The sequence below is a fragment of the Lissotriton helveticus genome, chromosome 6, assembly GCF_964261635.1.
Source record: "Lissotriton helveticus chromosome 6, aLisHel1.1, whole genome shotgun sequence".
NCBI classification, from domain to species: Eukaryota; Metazoa; Chordata; class Amphibia; order Caudata; family Salamandridae; genus Lissotriton; species Lissotriton helveticus.
Window position 1 is genome coordinate 1,821,279,659 of NC_136067.1, and position 7,065 is coordinate 1,821,286,723.

Here is a 7,065-nt window from a genome sequence, read left to right on the forward strand (position 1 = left end):
CAAAATACCCGCGCTTATGTTCGCAGATGACACGCTGCTACTGTCTAGGTCACCAATGGGCATGCAGCGGTTCCCAGAGGAGTACTGTAAATTTTGTAAGAATAGGGATTTGGAAATTAACATCCAAAATACAAAATATATGTTTTTTAACGCAAAAACCTCAAACTGCCCACAGCCTCAAATTAATGGAAAGCCCCTGGAAAGGGTTTCTACCTTTGATTACTTGGGTCTCACCCTTAATGACAAGATGGATTGGGAACTCAATGAAAGGAGGCAAACTTAAAACTTACTCAAGCCATTGGGGGCATTTTAAAAGTTTATAAAAGCTGCTCACAAAAAGCTGTAGGCCCACCTGCTGAAATATATAAAATCAAGGCTAGGGAGCCTCCCTCTATGGAGTCGAACTTTGGGGCCCTTGTTATCCGAAAGTCCTCGCAACTACAGAGAGCTCTTTTCTTAGACAACTTTTGAATTTACCGAAGAGTACTCCTTTAACACCTTTGAGGATGGATCTGGGGATTGGCCCAGTAAGTGAATTAATTGCTTCCCGCTCGCTTTTATTTTGGCATCGTTTATGGAGCACGCCTGAGCTCCTAATTTACAGTAAAGAATTGAAGGAAGTACTTTCTATTCTGGGAGCGGGGAATTTACCTTGGATATCACATATTAGATCTAGATGCCATCTAATGGGGTTGTCAACCATGTGGTCTGCCCCGGAGGAGACCTGCTCCCTTACCTAAAAAAAACCCCTGAAGCACATCATTAATGTATATAACTTATCACAATTACATCAGAGTACTAACACCAGCTCCCAGACCCACATCTTTTTAGGTGTTAAATCGCAGTATATGTTAGAACCTGCGTTAAATAATATACAACCACTCCTTGCCAAGAAACTATTCCTGCAATTCAGACATGGGGTGCTACCTCTCAGAGTCTTTACAAATAACTGGAAGGGAAGCATCAAGCTGGACTGCCCAGGGTGTTGGTCGAACGAAGAGACAGACCTTCATGTTCTCCTCTTCTGTCCAGCTTATAGTAGACTTAGGGCCAAATGGGTGCTCCAGCTTTGTAAAAACTTGGGGATAAGAGACTACACTGAGGTTTACAGGTTATTAAAATACAATACCAGTCAACTACTTGTTTTTGCAACCTCTAGATTCTTGCTAGCGAAGTGGCACATGCGTAGAGCTCCGCAACCACCTAATAAAATTGTTTATGCTGCTATCCCTATATAGGAATACAATTTATTTTTATTCCTCGTCTAAATTTGGAATTCCTACTCTGCTATTTTTATTTTTTTAATTGTTTTAACTTTTTTACTGGATTTTTACTTCTATTTATTGAACCGTTCTTATACATCTTAATATGTGTATATTTGCCCTGTCACTTTGTCCATGTATTGTGTATACATTCAACATCTCCCTAGCATTGCTCATTTTCCTGCAGTCTCCCCCAAAAATGTACACACAACTATTTCTACATTTTTCTGAAATTGATGTATTGGTGTTTTTTGATACATTTTCTGCTTGTGCTTTTATGGCTTTCAGCCGAAATAAAGTTTATCTGAAACTGAAAACTAAAATGACATATTTCTCTAGAGCAGGAGACTTTATTTTGTATACCTCCGCCGATCCCCTTTTTTATTTAAAGAAGATTTTATTCAAGATCCCAATTCAATGAAGACCTTTCAGAAAGAGATGTGCAGTCCCGTTAATAGGTTACATACACTGTCATGTGAGAACCCAGTTCTCTCTTTGGGCTGAGAATCTCCGAATACACTGACAGAATTCCAGCAACACTGGATCAACAAGAGATCAATGGCACAGGACAGCTCGCCTTATTTCAAGGTTTCGATGGATAGTGTATTCTGCCAGGTTAACTTCTTGCACTGTTTCCTAAAGCATTTTGTAGAGATACTTCTCAAATGGAAAGCACTTTCACCCATTATCAAATTTCTTAAGCATATTATACAAAATAATATATCTTAAATATCTTCAAACTTTTTTAAACAATGAGAAGTTGTCATAAAAGGTCATTTTAGAGTAGGAAGCGGATTTCAGGATAGAAATTGCTGGATCAAAAATTAAAATGTTATATAAAGTTCTGCGTCCAGCATCTTAACTATATTTTATAAAGTTTTACACATGATGGACTGGCAAAGTAAAACAACAGGAATCACAGGTGCTTTGGCTGCTAGGAAGAGGTAGATTGCTTAATATTTTAAGGGAATGGATTTCCCTGATAACTTTTCAGGAGAACGTTCGGAACAACTTTATTGAGGTGCAGATGTGGTCTGGCGTTAGGACCAGTACCAAACATTTTTAAAATGTAAAAAACTGTTGGAATTACGAGAGCTGACGTGCATGAGTTTTTATTATGCTACTGTGTTAGTAGGAATAATAAACTGCCATTAAAAACGTAGATGGGCAGTTTAAGTTGAGAATAGTGGAATGAGTTGAGCAGCAATTTTAAAACCGAGCCGGCCAATCAGGGGATCTGAAGAGGAAGGTGATACTGGTGAGCAGTGTTTATGTTTTGGAAAGTAATGGATGTCGTCCGACCAGCGCTGACTTAAAAAGGGCTGTTGAATAAAATGAGAATGTATTGCTGAAATGATGTGTCACAAGTAAACCTGTAGTTACAACATTTTCCAAGGATATTATCTTTTAATGTGATCAATATTTGCTGTTATTTCAGTATTGTCCTAAATATTGGTGAGTGTACTGAATTTGGTTCAAATTAATTAAAAAACATAACAGTTTGGGTGACGTTCTTGCGTGCAACCTCAATTTTTTGTAATATTGCAACTCGCGCAAAAATGTGTGTGTTTCATTCTGTAGCACTAGGGTTTGTTGCACATAGACTGATTGCATTAAGCACTTCAGCACAATATTATACAAATCTTTCCTTATGTTTATCGATGTGTGGAGAAAAGAGGGAAACCGGTTCCTACCTAAAGATGTATTGGACATGTTACTTACCTTCGGTAACGATATATCTGTAAGAAACATAGGTTAGTTATAGATTCCTTACCTTAGAATTACCCCCAGGCGTCAGACTGGATCCGGAAAGTATTTCGTCAGCAGTAGCCCTGTGCGTCGAAAGGTGGGTCGGTCGGCTCCGCGTTTGTCGCTGGCGTCGTAGTCGCCGGGATGACGTCACAGTAGCAACTTAGACGCCGCCCTGGCCTGCTGACGTCAGTTCTGTGTACGACTTTCCACGCCAGAAGTGCGGAGCCATGCAAGACACTGACCACTGGTGCACAAAACTAGGGCCCTGAAAGGATGTCCTTAACCCTAGAAGTCAGTTTGCAGAACGGCGAGGGTGGGTGGGGCAGTAAGGAATCTATAACTAACCTATGTTTCTTACAGATATATCATTACCGAAGGTAAGTAACTTGTTCATCTGAAAGAAACAGTTAGTAATTGATTCCTTACCTTAGATTAGATACCCTAGCAATACCAACCCCGGAGGTGGGTCTGCGAACTAAGTTCACACCAGGAAGTCCTGGAGAACAGAATGGCCAAAGAAGCCGTCTCTCCGGACTTGGCTGTCCAGGCAGTAGTGCTTGGTGAACGTGTGCAGTGATGAACAAGTAGCTGCCTGACAGATGTCTTTTAGGGGGACTCCCCGTCCCAAAGCAGTAGTAGCTGCCGTCGCCCTGGTGGAATAAGCATGTAGCCCCACGGAGGCTCCTTCTTTGCCAAAGAATAGCAGGCTCTGATGAACAGAACAACCCACCTGGAGATGGTCCGCTTGTGCACGGCCGACCTCTCTTAGCGCCCGTGTAACCAACAAAGAGCTGGTCATCCACACGGAATTGTTTGGTGCGATTCAAGTAAGAGAGCACACGTTTTGGATCCAGACAGTAGAGCCTCTTTTGAAAGTTGCAGAGGCGTAAAGAAGGTGGGCAAAGTGATGGTTTGGCTGATACGAAAAGAAGTGACCACCTTTGAAAGAAAGGAAGGTCGAGTTCTGAGAACCACCTTGTCCAGATGAACAGCCAGAAAAGGAGGCTTGAAAGATAGAGCCTGTAGCTCACTCACCCTCCGAGCAGAGGTGATGGCCACCAGAAAAGCACTTTTCAGAGTGAGGAGTCTGAGAGGACAGTTATGTAGCGGCTCAAAGGGAGCACACATCAGATAAGTAATAACCAAATTCAAGTCCCACTGAGGCACTACGAAGGGAACAGGAGGAAAAAGATGAGTAATGCCTTTAAGAAATCTATTAACAACAGGGGACTTGAAAAGAGAAGGCTGAACAGGAAGCCTGAGGAAGACTGAAATGGCCGAGAGGTAGCCCTTAAGAATGCCCAGAGCAGAGCCCTGCTGGGCCAAAGACAGGAGGAACAAGACAACCTCAGAAAGAGGGTCGAAAGGGGATCCACAGACTTTGCTGTGTACCACTCCACAAATGTATTCCATCTGCAGGTGTATACCGTCTTAGTGAAGGGACGCCTGGCAGCCAACATTACATCACAGACTTCGGGAGGCAGGTCAAACGACGTCAACTGCCGGCGATCAATCTCCATGCAAGGAAGTGGAGGCTGGACAGGTTCATGTGAAGGACCATTCACTGCTACTGCGACTGAAAATCCTCCCGAAGAGGCAGTCGGATCGTGGGATCGATGGCCATGTTAAGCAGCTCAGGATACCAAACTCCTCATGCCCAATCCGGAGCCACAAGAATGACTTGGGCCTGGTCGCGCTTGATCTTCTTCAGCACTCTGGGCAGAAGTGGGTAGGCGGAAAGGTGTATAGAAGACGGCAACTCCACTCGCGACGAAAAGCGTTGCCTAGCAAGTGCCCCCTTGGAAATTCCGATGCGTGGAATTGCAGACATTGCACGTTCCCTTCGGTAGCGAATAGATCTAACCAAGGCTCTCCCGGCTGTTGAAAGAGACCTTGCACCACCTCCGAGTGAAGACGCAATCGTGACACATCATGCACCTGCTGCTGAGTTTGTCTGCCCTGACGTTCAGTGAACCTGCCAGGTGTTGAAACACCAGGGATAAGCCCTGATGTTCCAGCCATGTCCATAGGCGAAGAGCCTCTTGACACAGGGTTCACGACTCCACCCTGCCCTGTTTGTTGCCTTACCACATGGCTGTGGTGTTGTCCGTGAACACCGGCACTACTCTTCGCTGGACACACAAGACGTACAACGTAGAGGTTATCTAAGAAGAAGGACGGCGATGACGAGGAAGGAGTGCGGCCATGGTGAGGAGGAGGCAGCCACGGCAGGTAAGTGCCTTTTTTATTACTTTATAATTACTTTGGGAGGGCGCATAGCAGGGCGAAGTTCTACATTCCAGTTGTCTTCCAACTCTGTGGAACTTTGCGTAGAGGCACTACGCCTGCTCCGCCCCCCCTTAGTCAAAAGAGGGCAGAAGGTAACAAGAAAAGCAAAGGCAACAGAAAAGACAAAGCAAGAAAGGCACAAGGCAGCAGAGACCTTAAGGCAACTGTAGGATGAGAGGGAGTTGAAACGAATAAGCAGCTGGCAAAAAGAAAAGCAAACGCAACAGAAAAGACAAAGCAAGAAAGGCAAAAGGCAGCAGAGACCCTAAGGCAAGTGTCGGATGTGAGGCAGTGGGAAATGAAAAAGCAGCTGGCAACAAGAAAGACAAAAGACAAGAGAGGTAGAAGGGGCAAGAAAGGCAGCAGGTGGAAGTCCAGGAGTGGCAAAGTAGCAGACAGAGGAACAGGATAGAACATGCACAGGAGAGGAGGCAGAAGCCTAAAGGCGCTGCAGCCGGGTCCAGGAGCGTCTTGACCAGACAGAAGACTGGCCCAGGTAACTTAGGGGTCGGCACCATCAGATGCAGGGCTTGAACAATTGTTGGAACCAGTGTGAGGATTCTTAATTAGGAATCTTTTTGGATGGTAAAACAAGACCATGCCATAGAACACGGAGGTGGGAGGGTTGTAACTAACCTGCAGTTACAGTATCCACCATAAAAAGCGTTAACAAAGGTAAGTAAATTGTTCTTTTGATGGATACTTCTAACTGCAGATTCCTCACCTTAGAATAGACACAAAAACTATATCTCCCCCAGTGGAGGGTCTGTCAATTGGACTCCAACCAAAAAGCATTTTAGAACCAAGCGGGCAAAATGCCCTTCCCACTGAACTGGCTATCAAAAAAGCAGTGCTTTGTAAACATATCGACATCGCAACCTGGCAGATGTCAAGAACAGGCATGCTGCATGGTGGTATCAGCCTAAGTCCTGGTAGAGTGAGCTCTAAGAGCTTCAGTTTGCTGCTTCTTGGCTAGTGCATAGCAGATTTTAATACAGGGGACTTTTATCCTCAACAAGTTTCTCTTCTGCACGGCCTTCCCTTTCTTCGCCCATGTGAATCTCAGAAAAAGCTGATTGTCTACATGGTTTTCCTTGGTACGATCAAAATAAAAGCTTGCAGCCCTTTCGGAGTCCAGCTGATGAAGCCTCTCCTCCTTTTGCGAGTGATGAAAGGGGGCAAAGAACACTAAAAGGATGATGGATTACCCAACGTGGAAAGGCACTACCACTTTAGGTAAGAAGGCCTCCCGAGTCCACAGAACCAGTTTTGTCTGGGAATAGGGTTGTTGCTGCTTCTTGGCTAGTGCATAGCAGATTTTAATACAGGGGACTTTTATCCTCAACAAGTTTCTCTTCTGCACGGCCTTCCCTTTCTTCGCCCATGTGAATCTCAGAAAAAGCTGATTGTCTACATGGTTTTCCTTGGTACGATCAAAATAAAAGCTTGCAGCCCTTTCGGAGTCCAGCTGATGAAGCCTCTCCTCCTTTTGCGAGTGATGAAAGGGGGCAAAGAACACTAAAAGGATGATGGATTACCCAACGTGGAAAGGCACTACCACTTTAGGTAAGAAGGCCTCCCGAGTCCACAGAACCAGTTTTGTCTGGGAATAGGGTTGTTGCACTGACAGTGCCTGAACTTCATACACCCAGTGAGCTCAAGCAATCGCAATGAGGATGTCAGTCTTTGAAGTCAGGAAAGGTAGTGCGTAGCTATGCATCAGCTCAAAGGACGTGTGCATGAGAAACAGGGGTTGACTGCT